Below are 21083 nucleotides of genomic sequence, written 5' to 3' on the forward strand. Positions count from 1 at the left end.
CTCAGATAAAAAATGTATTAAATTGTTGAAGAAAGAAAATTCATATAGAATATATAGAGTAGGAATCCATTTATAGAAATCAGGAACAGCCCAAACTGAAGTAAGTAGATCCCCATCTGCCTGAGGTAATGTTCAGGAGCCATCCCCAAGAGACACAAGATTCAGGAGAGCATTCACCAAGATGGGGACTGGAAGAGAGGTGGGCACAAGCCAGTGTGTTCTCTCTCAAGCACGTTGGTGGCTACACAGTTCTTCATACCCTTCATATCTATTAGAAGTGACGATTGCATGGGGCGCTTGGGTGGCTCAGTCAGTTAAACATCCGACTTCGGCTCAGGTCATGATCTCACCGCTCGTGGGTTCAAGCCCCACGTCGGGCTCTGTGCTGACAGCTCCGGAGCCTGGAGCCTGCTTCGGATTCTGTGTCTCCCTCTCTCTCTCTGCCCCTCCCCTGTTCGTTCTCTCTCTCTCTCTCTCTCTCTCTCTCAGAAATGAATAAACATTAAAATAATAATAATAAAAAAAAGAAGTGGCGACTTTAGATATTCAGTATTTAGGAAGAAGGAGCAAAAAGAAACATTACTGCTGCAATGGTAGTCGTTAACCAAAAGGAGAAACAAAATGACAAAAACTGCCTTCCTCTGGAGCACATAAAATCATCTCTTTTTCACTGAGCGTGGAAAGGCCTGGTCTGAAGGGTAAGACCCACCTGTACGACACTCATCCACCTGCAAAGTGTCTCTTGGGACACCGCTGAGTTTTCTGCACTGAGGCTTCCCGTGCTGGGCAGGGTGAACAGCAGGGACGAGGTACATGCCCCGAGGCAGCAGGGAACCCACACAGCATCAAGGTACTGGGGGAAAAGCTGTGAGCAGCCCTGGGAACCACAGGGGTTTCCAGAGGAGGCCGGTTGTTTCCCAGCTCTGTTCTCCTCTCTAGAAGGAGCTGAGGTCCCCGGGCCTCAAGCAAGTGCTGCAATTCCACGTGAACACGCCTGTGGTCGCTAGCGCCCTGATTCCTAGGGTGGGGCGTATTTCTTTGCAGGGTCTTGCCCGGCCCCCCCCTCCCCTCCCCGCTTGGGCCTCTCCTGGGCAGCACGGCACTTAATAGAGCTTAATAGAGCTGCCGTAGGGGGCTTGTCGTGAGAACCGCAGGCCTTTTATTGGTGGGGCTACGACATCTCCGGCCAGGTCTTTTTAGCCCCCTTAGAAACCCATTCCTCAGCAAACGGTGAGTCCAAGAACGAATCAGGACCACAGATGTTAGTGTTTTGATGGCCTTTAGTTCTGATGGGGCCCAGACATCACAATGGGGGCCCTTGTAACTGCCAGGGTTGCGGAGAAGGGAGCTCGCCCCAAAGGGTCCTTTCTTTTCCAGAGAAATGAGGCTATCCATGTATGCCAGGGTTTGGTATGTGTATGTGTGTGCTTGTGTATATGTTTCATCTGAACTGTTTTATCCAAAGCAGGTTAGGCTCTTTTAAGGCACAGAAGGCATACATTGATGTTGATATTTACCAAAGAATAAATGAATGAGTGGGAAGCATGTATTACCTTTAACTCCACAGGTGCCCATCTCCTACTCTAAGACCAGAGCGTTAGTGATACCCTGGAATCAGACAGACCTGGGATCTACCCCCTCGGTAGCTGTGGGACCTTGCGGAAGTTACTAAACCTTTCTGAGCCTCACTTTCCTGATATGGAAAATGGGGTGATAGCAATTACACCCATCTCAGGGAGTGGATGTGAGGATTAAATGAGGTGATGCATGTAAAGAGCTTAAGATATGACCTGGCACAGCAGAATCATTTGATTATTCAGTAGATGATGATGCTGAAGAAGATGTTGACAATAGTGTAAGTTGTTCCTGGTCCTTTGTCTCATCCATCTCTGTTTTTCCATGGAGCAGCATTCTCAAATATATTGGTCTCAGACACTTCACATGCTTAAAAATACCGAGGATACCAAAGACCTTTTGTTTTTGTTGATTTATTTTGGTTGGTTGGTTGTATTATATTGGTTGGTTGATATTTACTATAAATTGAAACAGAGAATTTATATAAGCTTATTAATTCACTTAGAAGTAACAATTATAAACCCGTATTACGTTAGCATAAATAAAATATTCTTATTAAAAACTAGCTTTTTAAATTTACGGTTTTCCAGCTTTGCGAGCCTCTGTCATGTCTGGCTTAAAAGCAGACGATTGGATTCTCAGATCTATTTCTGCCTTCAATCTTCTTCCATCTGCTGTTTCTGTTGAAGAATATGAAGAAAATCTAGACTCACAAGGATATGTAATTGCAAAAGGGAGACGTATTTTAATAGCTTTTTCAGATAATTGTGGATAATCTTTGATAATATACCAAAACTCAGTAAGTGGTAATTTCTTTTTTTTTTTTTAATGTTTATTTATTTTGAAAGAGACAGAGAGAGCACGAGCAGGGGAGGGGCAGAGAGAGAGAGGGAAAACATCCCAAGTAGTCTCCACACTACCAGCTCAGAACCCGGTGTGGGACTCATGAACCATGACATCATGACCTAAGCTGCAATCAAGAGTTGGACACTTGGGGCACCTGGGTGGCTCAGGCGGTTAAGTGTCTGACTTTGGCTCAGGTGATGATCTCACAGTCTGTGAGTCCAAGCCCCACGTTGGACTCTGCCAACAGCTCAGAGCTTGGAGCCTGCTTCGGATTCTGTGTCTCCCTCTCTATCTGCCTCTCCCCAGCTTGTGCTTTCTCTCTCTCTCTCTCTCTCTCTCTCTCTCTCAATAATAAATAAACTTAAAAAAAAGTTTTTAAAAATTATTTAAAAAAATAAAAGAGTCAGACGCTTAACTGACTAAGCCACCCATGTGCCCCAGTGGTAATTTCTTAAAGGAAACTTACAATGTGGAATCTGGAAACATACTGGTATACTTTTTACACTCTTTTTCATTAAACTTCTTTAGTTTACCTTGTGCTGTGCATTTAAAATAGATTTATTTGCAGACAGCATATAGTTAGGTCTTGCTTTTTTATCCAATCTGACAATCTCTATCTTTTAGTAAACATATTTAGATCATTTGTATCTAATGTAATTATTTATATAATTGGGTTTAAATCCACCATCCACTTATTTTCTATTTATTCCGTTTGGTCTTTGTTCTTTTTTCTCCTCTCTCTTTTTTTTTTTCTGCCAACTCTTGGCTTGAGTATTTTTTATTATACCTTTCTTTATTACTGATCATTTATGCTTCTCTTTAAAATTTCATTTAATGATTTCCCTAATGCTTACATATCCATCTTCAAGTAATAACAGTCCTCTCCTCAAATATATATGCTATATTCCTTTTGCCTAAAAAACTTTCTTTCACTTGTCTTCCGATGAAGGTTTGCTGGTAACACATTCTGTCAGCTTCCGTTTGTCTGAAAAAGTCTTTTTATTAAAATAAACTAAAAATATTGAAAGATTTTCACTGGGTATCAAAAAGCCGATTCTGTTATCGCTTCTCGGCCTTTTGGCTAAGATCAAGTGTAAAAAGCCGATTCTGTTGATAGTTTTAAATCTTGAGGGTGGGTCATTTTTCTGGGATTTTTATATGCCTCATAATTTTTAAAATGATGCTGAACATCTTGCACAGGATAGCGGAGGCTGAAGAAACAGCAAGTAGGCCTGGAACTGAGTCCCCCTCCTCTGCTTGGCCATTAACGTGGGCAGCTGAGGCAACTGAGTCAGAAGTCCATCTGGGTTTGGGGCGCCTGGGTGGCTCAGTCAGTTAAGAGTCTGACTCTCGATTTCAGTTCAGGTCATGATCTGACACTTGATGACATTGAGCCCTGTGTCAGGCTCTGCACTGACAGAGCAGAGTCTGCTCGACACTCTCTCTCTCCCTCTCTCTCTGCCCCTTTCCCACTGGTGCTTTCTCTGTCTCTCTCAAAATAAATCAATGAACTTAAAAGAAAAAAAAGAAGTCAATCTGGGTTCGGTTTTTGTCATTGCTATGATTTGTGTCGGTGTAACACCAGGTTCAGATTCCTAAGCACTAACTTGTGCTTGGGGTTGGGAAGGTCTGTGGCCTCACCCTCAGTTTGTGGCCTTCCCTGTGTACCCACACATCAGAAGCGCTCCCCACACTCTGAACCTTGACTGCCATTGTGATTTGATACATGCCGTGTCCTGGAATCTCCGAGAGAGAGCTTTTTCAGTGAACCATTCCCTCCTCCCTATGACAGCTTAGGGTTTTGTTCCATTCAGAGTCTGGAAGAAGGGTCTGGAAAGTGTTTCATGCCTTTTCTGCAAGAGTGGCCAATCCTATCCTCCAGGCCTGCACCACCAAAGGCAGCTTTCTCTACCAGAGACAGTACTCTGTCTCTAGACCTCATAAGCACATACTAGAGGTCTCTAGAAAGTCCCCTTGAGTCTACAGGGCCCAGGGCTCTATATTCTTACATAAGTCCACACTGAGGCTCTAAAATTTGCTAACAACAACATGTGAGTTCTTTTTCCCCCTTGCATGGTACATGGAGCTACAGGTGTTCACGTCCCGTCTCTGTAGGTTCTTGTCTTTACCTAGATTTCAAGCTACTTTGCTGCCCTGCAACCTCAGCTCTCTGATAAATCAAGAACATTCTTTAAAAAAAAAAAAAAGCATATATATTTTTTAGTTTTTTTAAAAAAAATTTTTTTGAAAGAGAGAGAATGCTTGCATACACATGTGCTTGAGCAGGGGAGGGGCAGAGAGACAGGGAGGCAGAGGATCCAAAGTGGGCTCTGTGCTGACGGCAGAGAACCCGATGCGGGGCTCAAACTCACAAACTGTGAGATCATGACCTGAACCAAAGTCGGGAACTTACTGACTGAGCCACCCAGGCACCCTGAAGCACATATATTTTTAAATATTTATTTTGAGAGAGAGAAAGAGCATAAGCAGGGGAGGGGCAGAGAGACTGAGAGAGAGAGAGAGAGAGAGAGAGAGAGAGAGAATCCCAAGCAGGCTTTGTGTTGTCAGTGAACAGCACGATGGACGCAGGGCCCAATCTCACAAACTGTGAGACCATGACCTGAGCCAAAATCAAGAGCTGGAGACTTAACTGAGCCACCCAGGCTTAACTGAGCCACCCAGATGCTCAACTGAGCCACCCAAGGTGCCCCAGATCAAAGCACATTCTTGATTTGGTAGCGTACCTGGCTTTTTCTTGCTGTTAGAGTGGGAACAACGCTATTCCTCACTCTACATGCCGAGTGGAAAAGAACTGCTGTGTAATATCCATCGTGCACTTTGAACGGATTTCATAACACCGTGCACTGGTCATTTGGAAAACGTTGGCTCATTAAGTTATTTAGAGCTTCTGAATGTCGAAGTGACTCTACGCTATCAAAAATCAAATTTTTAAATCTCACCACTGATCTCATCAGAAAAGTCTCTACCTATTGAGAAGCTGTCAAGCTCATGGTGGTAGAGTTTTTCCATAAGTCTAATATTTAACTTGAAATCCTGAATTTTATCATCGGCCACACAAACACCAGTTGTTTTCTTTGATGTGACAGGCTCATTTTATTCATTTTGCAGAAAATGTCTGCCAAACATCCAGGTCTGTGTAACCATAGTTTTGTGTGTCGGGCTTTCTTTGAAGTGAAAATGATGTTCCATGAAAAAAACAAAAACAAAAACCAAAAACAAAAAGCAGCTGGTTCAGCTCACCACGTAAACACCTGCACAGCACTCACCTGCAGACTGTCACCCGGGTGGCAGGACTGCTCTGTATGTGCTCTGCATTTGTCACACAAAATCTTAAAAAGATGAGTCCCCAGTGACCGCCGTTTACTAACAAAGATTGTTACTGCTTCATCAAGGACTTTCTTGAGTAGAAGTGGATTTTTAGTTGGTGTGGTGGTGGTTACGAGCTAGCGGCGTGAAGGACACGATGACCGCTGGCAGTGTGGTGAGCGGCCGGGTGTCCCCAGCTTTACTCATACTGTTCTTGCACCCATCGGCGCAAGTGTCAAAAGAGTGTAAAAGGCAAACCACATCTTAGTATTACCATAAATCATCGTAAGTTGTAAAACAGTTTTGACCCTGTAGACTGCTTGGAAGTATCTCAGGGATCCCCGGGGGACCACACTTTGAGAATCGTATCGGTAGAACTTGGCACGGTGCCTGGCACAGAGTAGGAGCTCAGTAGATAATTGTTGAATAAACAAATGCATAATGCTATTCCCGGTTGAATGCAGGTCAGGTGACTGCACAAATAGCGTCTGCAAGGTTTTCCCCAGACCCTTTTCATGTTCGTGTACCTCACGACTCCTCCTCCCAGCTGCCTCCAGCTGGGGTAGGAACATGGCCCAGGCCTGGCTACTTATCCTCACTCCTGCCCTGTGCAGCATCAGAGAACAGTAACTGGGAGGCAGACTGCAGACCAGCCATGCTGGGGGTTCCCACCTCCGGTGGATCATCAGAATCACGGGCTCCATGCCCGTGTGGGGCTTGAACTCAAGACCCTGAAATAAAGCATCGCATGCTCCACTGACTGAGCCAGCCAGGCGCCCTGATTTTTTTTTTTTTTTTCTTGTGGAACATTTCAAACCAATAAAGCAGAACAGCATAAGGAACTCCACATCATCACCCAGCTTCAACGATCAACTCAGGCTAGTTTTGTTTCATCTGTACCCCCACCTACTGCCTACCCACCTAGTTATTTAGAAACAAATCCCTACATTATGTCATTCCACCTGTACCTATTTCCTCATGTATCTCAAAGGGATAAAGACTTTTTCTAAAAATGTAACCAGAACATCATCACATGTAAGGAAAAATGGATATACTCATTCCTTTTTTTTTTTTAACTTTTTTTTTAACATTTATTTTTGAGAGACAGAGAGCGCATGAGCAGGAGGGAGGGGCAGAGAGAGACGGAGGCACAGAATCCGAAGCAGGCTCCAGGCTCTGAGCTGTCAGCACAGAGCCCGACGCGGGGCTCAAACCCACAAACCGTGAGACCGTGACCTGAGCTGAAGTCGGACGCTTAACTGACTGAGCCATCCAGGCGCCCCATAATCATTCCTTTTTTAAAATCGTGGTAAGAACCTTTAACATGGTAAGAATGTTTAATAAGAACGTTTAACACTAACAGATTTTTTAAGTGCACAATACAGTATTGTTAACTGTGGACACAGTGTTACACAGCAGCTCTCTAGAACTGTAATCAGCTGACGTAATTGAAGCTTTATACCTGTTGAATGGCAAATTCCCATGTCCTCCTCCCTCCAGCCCCTACTCCCACTCATATGAATGGGATCATGCAGTATTTGTCCTTCTGTGCCTGGCTTGTTTCACTTCACATAATGTCCTCAAGGTCCATCCAGTTGTGAATGGCAGGATTTCCTTCTTTTTTAAAAGCTGAATATTTCAAATAAATAAACTTAAGAAGAAAGGGTGTGGAGTGGCTCAGTCAGTTAAGCATCTGACTCGATTTCAGCTCAGGTCATGATCTCACGGTTCCTGGGATGGAGACCGGTATGGGGCTCCTCACTGACAGTGCCTAAACTGCTTGGGATTCTCTTTCTCTCCCTCTCTCTCTGCCTCTGCCCCACTCGTGCACGTGGGCTCTATCTCTCAAAATAAACTTAAACAAATAAATCTGAAAGGTGCCTGGGTGGCTCAGTCAGTTAAGCGTCCGACTTCAGCTCAGGTCATGATCTCATGATACATGGGTTCTAGTCCCACATCGGGCTCTGTGCTGACAGCTCAGAGCCTAGAGCCAGCTTCAGATTCTGTGTCTCCCTCACTCTCTGCCCCTACCCCGTTCACTTTTTTTTTCAAAAAAATAAAAAATAAAAAATAAATAAAAGCTGAATATTTCATTGCATGTGTATTTCTTTATTCCTTTATCCATAGATAGACACTTAGGTTGTTTACACATCTTGGCTATCATGAATAACACTGCAATGAACATGAGACCACAGATACCTCTGAGATCTCCATTTCCCTTCTTTCATAATTTTGAGAAAACTTCACACTGTTTCTATAGCAGCTGTACCATTTACATTTCTACCAACACTGCGCAAGGGTTCCAATCATTCCACATCTTCATCAACACTTGCTTTTTTTTTTTTAAGTTTATTTATCTTGAGAGAGCATTGCGCACACATGTGTGTGCAGGGTAAGGGCAGAGAGATAGAGAGGGAAAGAGAATCCTAGGCAGGCTCCATGCCACCAGCGCAGAGCCCAAAGCAGGGCTCAATCTCACAAACCATAAGCTCATGACCTGAGCCGAAATCAAGAGTCAGACGCTCAAACGACTGAGCCACCCAGCCATACCATCTTCTCTGACATTCGTTATCTTTTTTCTTGAGACTAGCCATCCTAACAGTTGTGCCATGATACTTCATTGTAGTTTTTATTTGCATTTCCCTGATGATTAGTGATGTTGAGCATCGTCTCAACATCTGCTGGAAATTAATAATGTCTTAATATCATCCAATATCCAGTCAAGATTTAAATGTTATGAAATTAAAAAAAAAGCACAACTATTGGGCCCTCCTCCAGACCTGCATGCATGCATGATATCTGTATTTCAATAAGCTCCCGAGTGGTTCTTCCAATTGTCCAGATTGGGCAATCGTGCTCCAGCCAAACACATCGCCAGTGAGGGGGCGCTTGCTCTGGACATGGTCACCATTGGTATCAGCGTTTGGTGAATACCGTTCCATACTATTTTCTGTGTTTTGAACATTTTTCCTTAAGTTATACCCCAAATTTGTCTCCTTGGAGTTCGAGCTTTCAAAATCAGTTTCCCCTGCTCCTTGATTGTCTTGCCAAAATTTGAAGATGGCTCTTGTGGCTTCTTGGGTTTTTTCTTCTCTGGCCTGGGTTTCCCTCTTTCCCTGGCATTGACAAGGTCATGGGCTCATCATGATTCAGGCCTGGCTTTCTGTGCCCTGGAATCTTGCACAAGGCTGGATTTCTCACCAAGACACCCAGTTCCCCAGCCTGTGGGCATGTAAAGAAGAAAGAGGAGGAGGTACAGGTAGAGATGAAGCAAAATGGCCATGAATTGATAATAGTAAAAGTTGGGGGATGGATATGGAGAAGGGAGTATTATACTTTCCCATCTACTCCTGCATATGTTTATATTTTCCATAATAAAAAAGTAGAGTGTGAACAAAAAAATACCACTATATACCTATTAGGATGACCAAAATCTGAAACACTGACAGCACCAAATGCTGGCAAAGGTATGCAGCAACAAGAATTCACATTCGTTGTTGGTGGGAGTACAAAACGGTGTAGTCATTCTGGAAGACAGCTTGGCAATTTCTTGCAAAACTAAACATACCCTTACCATACAATCCAGCAATCACACTCCTTGATATTTGCCCAAAGGAGTTGAAAACATGTTCACACAAAACCCACACACAAATGTTTATAACAGCTGTATTCATAATCGAAAATATTTGAAAGTAACCAAGATGCCCGTCACTAGGTAAATGGACAAGTAAGCTGTGGTACATCCAGACAATGGAATGTTATTCAAACACTAAGAAGAAATGAGCTATCAAGGCATGCAAAAACATGGGAGGAACTTAAGGGCATGTTACCAGGTAAAAGAAGCTAATTTGAAAAAGCCACATACTGTATGATTCCAACTACATGACATTCTGATAAGGGCAAAACTATGGAGACAAAAAAAATAGACCAGTGGTTACCAGGAGTTTTGGGGTTGGGGGAGGGGATGAATCAGGGAGGGAGCACAGAGGATTTTGAGGGCAGCGGAACTGTTCTGTAGGATACCATGATGATGGATACATGTCATTATACATTTGTCCCAAACCCACAGGATGTACAACACCAAGAGTGAACTCTAAAATAAACAAAAGACTTTGGTGGTTATATGTCAATGTATGTTCATCAGTTGTAACAAATGTACCACGCTGGTGGGGGACGTTAATAATGGAGGAGTGCTGTGCATGCATGGGGGCTGGAGGGGCATGTTGGTAATCTCTGTATCTTCTCAATTTAGCGATGAGCCTAAAACTGCTCTAAAAATTGTCAATTAAAAGCAATTTTTAAGTGTCAGGGGAAGCATCAGTGGCACACTGTGCTCTGTGCTAGCACGGGAAATGCAGGGCACATGAAGGGCTGGCTGTCCTTAAGAAAATGTTTTAAAAAGCAAACCAGGAGCTTCCAGATGGAGCAGACCCTAGGCTGCTGCCTGTAACCAGGCTTAGAGAGAGAACCCAACGTCCCCAAATCACACACCCTCAGCCACTTCCCAGGGTATTACCAACGGAGTCATCATGGGGCGACCGCTTCGTGCCAGGTGGGGTTATAAAGGGCTCCATTGCCAAATGTTGTAACTGATGCATCGGTCTGCCTCCTGAGAAACTTATGATTAATTTTTTGTTACTTGATAAGCATCATACCAAGAAAAAAAATTTTTTTGACCTCGGGTATAGAAACGTACCAACACTGTGCTGTGTTTCTAGAGAGAGCAAAATTAAGCTGATGAATTATACTTCCTTGCACAGATCTATAAGTGGTGCCCTCATATTTTTCTAATTTGTCTCTCTCATTCTTGTTTCACTCTGTCCTCAACGATACAAGCAGCCAAGTGGTACCATTGCTCATTATTTACATGCAAACCAGGACTCCAGGGTTAGAGTCATCTATTCTCTGGAGGAAGTGAGGTCGGTGTTCTCTTCTGCCAGCTGCATATATTATTGACCTGGTGGCCCTCCCAGCCCTCAGGGCTTCCTGGTCCGTCCTCCCCGTAAGTGCGCCCTGGGCATTGTAGCAACATATACCATATATCATCATAATGTAAAAGCAACCTCAGGGACTGAAGAATTACTTTCCCTAGCTTCCCTCTAATGCCTCCTGACTGTGCTGGCCTGTGCTGAGGGCCTGGAGCTCCACACAAGCACAAGCAAACCCGTCTTCACACAACCTGGGAGGATCAGAGACAGGCAAAGGCAAGGCAAAACTAATCCCATTTTTCAGACGGCAAAACAAAGCTTCTAAAATTGGAATAAGGGGTCATCTAGATGGGTGAACCACCTGCCTCCCTAGCCATTTTTAGGGTCTACACAGTTGTTTCTCTTTTTTAAATTTACAAGTAGTGTTAACTCCCTATAAGATATGTCACGTGTAAATACCTTCTCCCATTCAGTAGGTTGTCGTCTTGTTTCGTTATTTTCTTCTCCATGCCAACAGCTTTTTGTTTTGATGCAGTCCCAACAGTTTGTTTTTCTTTTAATTCCCCTTGCCTCAGAAGACATATCTAGAAAAATGTCACTATGGTTGATGTCAGAGAAATTACTGCCTGTACTTTCTTCTAGGATTTTTATGGCTTCAGGTGTCACATTTAGGTCTTTAATCCATTTGAGTTTATTTTTTGTGTATGGTGTAAGAAAGTGGCCCGGTCTCATTCTCTTGCATGTAGCCGTCCAGTTTTCCCAACGCCATTTGTGTAAAGACTTTTTCCCATTGCGTGTTCTTGCTCTCTGTGTCCAAGATTAATTTGACTATATAATCGTGTGTTTATTTCTGGGCTCTCTGTTCTGTTCCATTGATCTATGTGTCTGTTTGTGTGCCAGTACCATGTTGTTTTGATTACTACCGCTTTGTTGTATATCTTGAAATCCGGGATTGCGGTATCTCCAGGTTTGTTCTTCCTTCTCAAGATTACTTTGACTATTCAGGGTCTTTTGCAGTTCCATGAACATTTTAGGATTATTTGTCCTAGCTCTGTGAAAAATGCTCTTGGTCTTTTGATAGGGATTGCATTAGATGTGTGGATTACTTTGGGTAATATGAACATTTTAGCTCAACATCACTGATCATCAGGGAAATGGAAACCAAAGCCACAATGAGATATCACTTCATACCTGTCAGAATGACTAAAATCAACAACACGAGAGACAGCAAGTGTTGGTGAGGATGTGCGAAAAAGGAATTTTGTACATTGTTAGTAGAAATGCAAACTTGTGTAGCCACTGTGGAAAACAATATGGGGCTTGCTCAAAAAATTAAAGATAGAATTATCATATGACCCAGTAATTCCACTACTGGCTATTTACACAAAGGAAATGAAAACATTCATTCAAAAAGATATATGCATCCTATGTTTACCGCAGCATTATTCACAATAGCCAAGATATGGAAACAACCCAAGTGTCCGTCGATAGATGAATGGATAAAGAAGATGCGGTACACACACACACACACACACACACACACAGGAATATTACTCAGCCAAAAAAATGAAATCTTGCCATTTGCAAAAACATGAAATGAGCTAAAGAGTATACCGCTAAGTGAAGAAGTCAGTCAGGGAAAGACAAATACCATATGATTTCACTCATATGTGGAATTTAAGAAGCAAAACACACAAATGGAGGGGAAAAAAAGACAAACAGTTAAAAAAAAAAACCCAGACTGTTAATGGGTCACCTGGTTGGCTCAGTTGGTTAAGCGTCCGACTTCGGCTCAAGTCATAATCTTGTGGTTCATGATTTCCAGCCCTGCGTTGGGCTCTGTGCTGACAGCTTGGAGTCTGGAGCCTGCTTCAGATTCTGTGTCTCCCCCCGCCCCTCTGCCCCTCCCCTGCTCACACACTCTCTCTCTCTCCCTCTCTCTGAAAAATAAATAAACATTAAAAAAAATTTTAATTGAAAAAATTTTAAAAAACCAGACTGTTAAATGTAGAGAACAAATGGTGGTTACCAGAGTGGAGGGCAGTGAGGGCGGGTTAAATAGATGAAGGGAGTACACTTATTGTAATCAGCACTGAGTAATACACAAAATTGTTGATTCACTATATTTTATACCTGAAACGAACATAACATTGTATGTTAATTTTACTTGTAATTTTAAAATATTACAAGTATTAAGGGAGATACATAGTATGGTGCTCTTTCGTTATGGTTTTCTTCTTTTTCCAAGTGAAAATCATCTTCTTTATTTTTCTAAAGTACAAGATAATACATGATCACAAGAGAAAAATCAGAAAATACAGCAAAGCAGAAAGAAGCTAAGGAAATCCATAATTCCATATAGTCAGGGAAAAGATAATTATCCTTTCTATGTAGGTCACTCAATATCCCTTTATTTCATTCATTCATTCATTTTACAAGCGTGTTTTGAGCTCCTGATATGTGCCAGCTTCTCTGTGTTACATATAAAGTCATCAAACAATGGCTCCTACCCCAAAAGAGATCAACCTAGTAGAGACAGTGAAATGAGCAATTATACTCAAAGATTTTCTGTACATACAAATATCCATATATACAGATATTCTTTACAAAAATGGGATCACATCATAAATGCTATTAACCTTATTTTTGGCCTCATATATCAGATAAAAGATTTTCATGTCAATAGAGTCCCTTCAGAACAACAAAAACAAACTCTAAGACTAAAGCTAACAAGAATTGAGCAAAACCTACCTGAAGAAAACCGAATAATTTTTAAGTATTTCTAAAAATCAAGATGTAAATCAGGTGCAATGACTCAACGTTGTCAGACTATGATTCTCTACATATCAACCTATATATGGGGCACCTGGGTGGTTCAGTCTGTTAAGCATCCGACTTCAGCTCAAGTCATGATCTCATGGCTAATGGGTTCAAGCCCTGCATCGGTCTCCGTGCTGACAGCTCAGAGCTTGGAGCTTGCTTCAGATTCTGTGTCTCCCTCTCTCTCTCTCTGCCCATCCCCTGATCATGCTCTGTCTCTCTCTCTCTGTCTCAAAAATAAATAAAAACATAAAAAAATTAACCTATATATTGATGCAATCCCAAACAAAATCCACATAGATTTTCTTATGAATTTGTTAATATTCTCAAGTTCATCTGGAAGTGCAAATACCAAGAATAAAAAATATGTCTGAAGAGCACTAGGAAGTATTTTGCGCAAAAAACAAAATATGGCTTAAGACATTAGCAATTGAACAGCACAGTATTGTCAGAAGACTATGAGACCTCAGTGGAATAGGATGGAAATTCTAGAAACAACTCATAAATTTAGTTTTAATTTGACATTTCAAATTAAAGAAATAATAATGGAGTATTTGATAAACACTGTTGGAATAATCACCTATTGCTTGGAAAAGGAACCTTATACTTCACTCAAAATAATAACCCGAAACTAATGTCAGATGATTTAAAGATGTAAAATAATAAAAAGTATTATAAAAATAATAGTAGTAAATACGATAGAATTTTTTTGTTTTTTTTAATGTTTATTTATTTTTGAGAGAGAGTGTGTGTGCACATGCAGGGAAGGAGGAGAGAGATGGACAGAAAGGATTCCAAGCAGGTTCTGCACTAACAGTGCAGACTCCCAATGCGGGGCTTGATCTCAGGAACTACGAGATCATGACCTGAGCTGGAATCAAGAATCAGGCGCTTAACCAACTAAGCCATCAATGCACCCCAAATATGATAGAATTTTTAGGAACTTTTTGGATGGGAAAAGCATTTTTAGGGAACTCTAGTAGATATAAAGAAAAACAAATGAACAGATTTAACTGTGCTTTAAACTTCTCTCCAACAAAGGATACCATAAGGTATCTTTTTAAACTACAAAGTTTAAAAAGAAGTCACAAATTAAAATATTTGTAATATTTTTAGCAGATAAAAGGGTAACATGAAGAATATATAAAAATCTCTTACCGACAATCAGGAAAGAAAAAAATATTTTTACAGAAGAAAAAAAAGAACATAAGGGGCAATTCAGAGAAGAAATGTAAGCGGCCAATGCATACATGGAAACTATTAAGCCACCCAGTGCTCAGGGAAATTTAAATAGATATTATATTTCACTTATTAGAGTGATGAAAATTAAATGTTTTAACCTTTAGTGTTGGAACTGTGAGGAAACATACATGCTTACAAACTGCTGGTGGGAATGTGAATCAGCACAGCTTTGATGGGCATAATTCAAGAATATTATTTAAAATATTCAAATGTGCAAAGCCTTAGACTCTACAATTCTTCTAGAGATAAGTCTTCTAGAAGTGCTTTCTAAAGATGAGCCAAGCTTTGTTTGGAATCATTCACTTTGCTAAATGTCCATCCATAGAAAACTGGTTAAATGAAGTATCTATAAACTGTATCAGTCAGCCATAGCTGCTTAACAAAGCACCTCCAGGTCGGTTGAGCGTCCGACTTTGACTCAGGTCATGATCTCACACTCATGGGTTCGAGCCCCGCATTGGGCTCTGTGCTGACAGCTCAGAGCCTGGAGCCTGCTTTGGATTCTGTGTCTCCATCTCTCTCTGCCCCTCCCCCACTCACACTCTGTCCCTCTCTCTCAAAATAAATAAACATAATAATTTTAAAAAATTAAAAGCAAAAAAACAAAACACCTCCAAAATCAGTTACTGGAAACTGCAATCACCTATTCTCTCTCCTGTATCTGCAGGGTGGCTGGCTGGAAATTGGCTGATCTGGGCTGGGCTCTGTTGGGGGCTTTGCATTAAGCTCTGGGGCCAGGGAGACTGGGCTCTTCTCTGTGGGTTGGGCTCGTGTCTACTCCACAAGGGGTTCTTTTGGTTCTTTGGAAAGATCAGCAAAATTGATAAACATCTAGCTAGACTGATCAAGATAAAAAGAGAAATGGGAAAATTGTTTTGAAAATGACAACTTGCCAAAATTAACACAAGATATGGCAAAACCTGAATAGTCCTACATATCTATTAATGAAATGGAATTGGTAGTTTAAAACCTTCCAACAGAGAAAACTCCAGGCCTGGATGGTTCACCAGTGATTGCTACCATTGCAAGGAAGAAATAGCACCAATCTTACATAAACCCTTTTGCAAAATAGAAGAGGTCAACATTTCCCAACTAATCTTATGAAACCAGCAAAATCTAATAAAGATATTTAACTTTTAAATATCAATCAGCGTAATTTTTCATATTAGCAGAATAAAACAAATGATCATTTCGATAAACATAGACTGAGCATTTGCCTTTAGCATTCTTGCCCTTCCAGAGCCTAGATACCTGGACGCTTGCAGGAGCCAGTTCTAACATTCTCCATCCACCTTGCTAGCAAGCAGGTGCCTCCCACTTGCTCCCCTGTAGAGCCACTCCACCCAACCCATCTGCCACTGGGGCGGGACCCTCAAAAGTGCCTACTACCATGCCACACCTTGCAGCAGCCCCCATCCATTACCTCTCCAAACCAGCTCCTGCCCTGGGGAGAGGGGAAGATAACCCCCACAACAGTGCACCCATAGTTCCTACAACAATACCTCTTAGCTAGCTGTCCATGGAGCAAGCCCTGCCCTTTGGTGCCCTTGCAGCTGTGGCAGTGGCTAATTGGCAGGAAGAATGCCAGCTCCACCCACTAGTAAGCCCATGGTGGCTACAGCTAGTTTTCTCAAAACTCTGAAAACTATAAGACTTTGATGAAAGAAACTGAAGGTGACATAAACAAATGGAAAGATATACCGTGCTCATGGATTGAAAGAATTAATATTGTTCAAATGTCCTTACTAATCAAAACAATCTACAGATTTAATGCAATCCATACCAAAATACCAACAGCATTTTTCACAGAACTAGAACAAATAATCTTAAAATGTGTATGAAACCACAAAAGACCCTGACTAGCCAAAACAATCTTGAGAAAAAACAAAGCTGGAAATCTCAGATTTCAAACTAGACTACAACACTGCAGTAATCGAAACAGTATGATACTGGCACAAAAGTAGACATATATATCAATGGAACAGAATACAAGGCCCAGAAATAAACCCATGCTTAGATGGTCAATTAATCTGTGACAGAGCAGGCAAGAGTATGCAATGGGGAAAAGACAGTCTCTTCAACAAATGGTGTTGGGAAAACTGGACAGCTACATACAAGAGACTGAAACTGGACCACTTTCTTAGACCATCCACAAAAAATAAACTCGAGTGGACTAAAGACCTAAATTTGAGATCAGAAACCATAAAAACCCCAGACGTGAGTACAGGTAGTACTTTCTCTAACATTGGCCCTACCAGTTTCTTTCTAGATGTTTCCTGAGGCAAAGGAAACAAAAGCAAAAGTAAACTATTGGAACTACACCAAAGTAAAAATTTTTACACAGCAAAGGAAGCCATCAACAAAATGAAAAAACAACATACCAAATGGGAGAAGACATTTACAAATGATATATCCAAAATATAGGGGAAAAACCCTCGCGCAACTCAATATATTTTTTTAAAACCTCAAACAAACAATTCAATTAAAAAATGGGCAGAGGACCTGAATAGACATTTCTCCAAGGAAGAGATAAAGCTGGCCATGGATATATGAAAAATGCTAACATCACTAATCATCAGAGAAATGCAGATCGGATCAAAGCTACAATGAGATACCACCTCACACCAGTGATATTGGCTAGACAAGGAATAAGACAAGAAATAATAAGTGTTGATGAGAATGTGGAGAAAAGGTAACCTTTGTGCTCTGTTGGTGGGAATGTAATTTTATGTGACCCCTGTAGAAAACAGTATGGAGAGGTTCCTCAAAAAATTAAAAATAGAAATACAATATGATCCAGTAACTCCACTTGGGTATTTACCCAAAGAAAAGGAAAACACTAATTCAGGGGCCTCCGGGTGGCTCAGTCGGTTGAGCATCCGACTTCAGCTCAGGTCATGATCTCACAGTTTGTGAGTTTGGGCCCTGCATCAAGGTCTGTGCTGACAGCTCAGAGCCTGGAGCTTGCTTCAGATTCTGTGTCTCCCTCTCTCTCTGCCCCATTCCCACTCATGCTCTGTCTCTCTCATCTTAAAAATAAATAAAACATTAAAAAAACACTAATTAAAAAATATATGTGCACCCCTAGGTTTATTGCAGTACAATAGCCAAGATGTGGAAGCAACCTAAGTGTCCATCAATAGATGAATGGATAAAAAGACGTGGTGTATATATACCATGGAATATTACTCAGCCATAAAAAATGAGATATTGCCATTTGTGACAACATGGATGGAACTAGAGGGTATTGTGCTAAGTGAAATAAAATGGCATCAATAAACATACTTAGCAGTAAATACAACAAAAGACATAAAAGTCTTCTACAATTAAGAGTAAAGAACATTGATTACATGGAAAAACACACCATTTCTGAATTGGAAGTTTGAATACAGCTGAAATGTCAATTTCCCCCCAAACTTATCTATAGATTAAAAGCAATCCCTGTAAGAATTCCAGCAAGATTTTTTATAGAAATTGACAAACTAATTGTAAAACACATATGGAAATATAAATGACCTGTAATAGCTAAAGCAATTTTTTAAGGTAAACAAAATTGGAGGATTTGCACAACCTGATTTCAAGTCATACTATAATCTGCATTAATCACACAAGGAGGTATTAGCAAAAGGACAAACAATGAAACAGAATACAGAGTTCAGAAATAGATCCACACATATTTTTTTAAGTCTACTTATTTATTTTGAGAGAGAGTGAGAGTGCACACATCTGTGAGGTGGGGGAGGGGAAATGAGCGAGAGGGAGAGAGAATCCCAAGCAGACTCCATGCTGTCAGCACAGGGACCAACTCGGTCAGACTAACCAACCACGAGATCATGACCTGAGCCGAAATCAAAAGTCGCACACTTAACTGATTGAGCCACCCAGGTGTCCCACACACATATATTTTCAATTGCTTTTGACAAAGATGGCAAGGCAATTTAGTAAGGAAAAAGGAAGTTTTCAACAAATGTAACTATTGGGCATCCATTAGAAAATAAGAACATTGGCCCTTAACTCACATCATACATAAAATTAATTTGATATGGGTCACAGACATAAATGTAAAATTATAAGTGATAAAAATTCTAGATGAAAACACAGGAGAAAATCTTTGTAATTTTAGGGTGGGCAAAGATTTCTTAAAATACAAAAAGCATGAATGATAAAGAAAAAATGATAATCTGCACTTTATCATAATTAAAAATTTTAGCTCTTAGGAAGTCACTCTAATATAATAAAAAGGTTGAGTCACAGACTAGAATGTGACTCGATACGTATAACTCACAAAGCATTTAATCACAGAACACAGAACGAATCTTTACAATCAGATATAAAAAGATAAATAACCCAATCAAAAAGATGGACAAAATATTTGAATAGACAACTGATAAAAGAAACTATACAAATGACCAAGGATCAAATGAAATGGTGCTTAACATCATTGGTCATCAGGGAAACGCAAAAGAAACTACGTATTTAGAATGGCTAAAATAAGAAAAGACTGACAATACCAAGTGTTGGCAAGGATATGGAACAAATAGAACTTTCACATGCTGCTGGTGGGAATATAAACTGGCATATTCCTTTTTTGTAAAGTTAAATACACACCTACCTTGCAACCTAGGCATTTCACTATGGTATTTAACTCAATATAAACTGAAACATATAACCTGTGGTAGACAAAATGACCTACTAAGATGTTCAGACCCTAATCCCTGGAATCTATGAATATGGCAAGAGGGGTTTTGCAAATGTAATTAAGGGAGATCATCCTGTATCATATGGGAAAATATGATCACATGAACTCTTAAAAGCAGAGAATTTTCTCCAGCTGGAGTCAGTAGAGATGCAGCAGGAGAGAAGTCAGAGAGATTCTGAGCATATGAAAAATTTGATGTGCCTTTGATGCTTTGAGACACAGGTGGCCATGAGGAAGAGCCAGGGGGCATTCTCTAAGCCCAAAGGCTGGCCTTGGCTGGGAGCTGGCAAAGAAATGAGACCTCAGCCCTACAGCTGCAAGGAAACAGATGAACTTGGACTCTTCCCCACAGAGCTTCCAGATGAGACCCAACGATGTCCAACACCTTGACTTCAGCCTTGGAAACCCTAAGCAGAGGGTCCCAATGAGCAATTCTGTACCCAGACCTCTGACATACAGAATGGTGAGATAGCAAATGGCTAATGTTTTGAGCCCTAAATTTGTGGTAATTTGTTTCAGCAGCAATAGAAAACTGATCCATGCCCACAAAGGCTTGTACACAGATATTCACTGTTTATTTGCAACAGTCAAAACCTGGAAGCAACACACATGATATAACAGGGGAACAAAATGTGGTATATCTGTGCAATGGAAAACTACCTGGTCATGAACATGAACAAACCACATGGACAAATGTCAAAATAATTGTGCCGCATAAAAGATGCCAGACACATACTGCATAATTCCACTTATGTAAAATCTAGAAAAAGCAAGTTGATCCCTGATAACAGAAAATGGATCAGTGGTTGCTGGGATTGTGGCCGAGAGAGGGAAGGGTGGAGAGAAAGGGGCGCGAGGAAACCTTTGGAGGTGATGGAAATATTCTGTCTCAACTGTGGGGCCACTTTCAGAGGCGCATACATCTGCCAACCTCATCAAATTGTATGCTTTAAGTGGATGCTTAAAGTATTTTTTTGTGGGTATGGAAATTATACCTGAATTAAGTGGATTAAAAATAGAATTCAGGGGCTCCTGGGTGGCTCAGTCAGTGAAGCATCCAACTTTGGTTCAGATCATGATTTCTCAGTTCACGAGTTCAAGCCCCGTGTTGGGCTCTGTGCTGACAGCTCAGAGCCTGGAGCCTGCTTCAGATTCTATATCTTCCTCTCTCTCTGCCCTTCCCCTGTTCATGCTCTGTCTCTCTCAAAAATAATTAAACTTTTAAAAAATTAAAAAAAATAGAAATCAAAGGCATTAAGGGGTGCCTTTCAAGAGGGTTTTAAAGAAAGGCATAACAATTTTGACAAAACAACTTTCTCTTCATTTGATTAGAATGACATTAAATCTGATGAATAATACAAAGGGAATGACCATAATTTCAATAGCGAGCTTTTCTGTCTAGGAACATAGTAGGTCTTTTTCGTGCTCCGGGACAGTTTAAGCAGCATGGTTATTGTCTGCTCCTTAACGATTTAACTGAGTTCACCCATAAAATAATCTGGGCTAGGTGCCAGGGGAACAGGGTGGATTGTGGCCAGGAAGGACAGGTGTGCTTTCACTGTTTTTTTTTTCTTTTTTAAAGATTTTATTAAAAGTATTTACAAAGCCATATCCAGACTCCAGATCCGGCTGCCAACAAGACCCTG

At 41.0% G+C, this 21083-nt stretch overlaps 1 pseudogene; it reads left to right on the forward strand.

Annotated features, from left to right (window-relative positions):
- Nucleotides 1-3482: 3482 nt before the first annotated feature.
- Nucleotides 3483-3631, forward strand: LOC124511971 (uncharacterized; annotated as a pseudogene).
- The last annotated feature ends 17452 nt before the right edge of the window (nt 3632-21083 follow it).

Source organism: Lynx rufus, unplaced genomic scaffold (assembly GCF_022079265.1).
Source record: "Lynx rufus isolate CCGP_SWC_20201006 ecotype Redwood Valley unplaced genomic scaffold, mLynRuf1.p SCAF_16, whole genome shotgun sequence".
Lineage (NCBI taxonomy): Eukaryota > Metazoa > Chordata > Mammalia > Carnivora > Felidae > Lynx > Lynx rufus.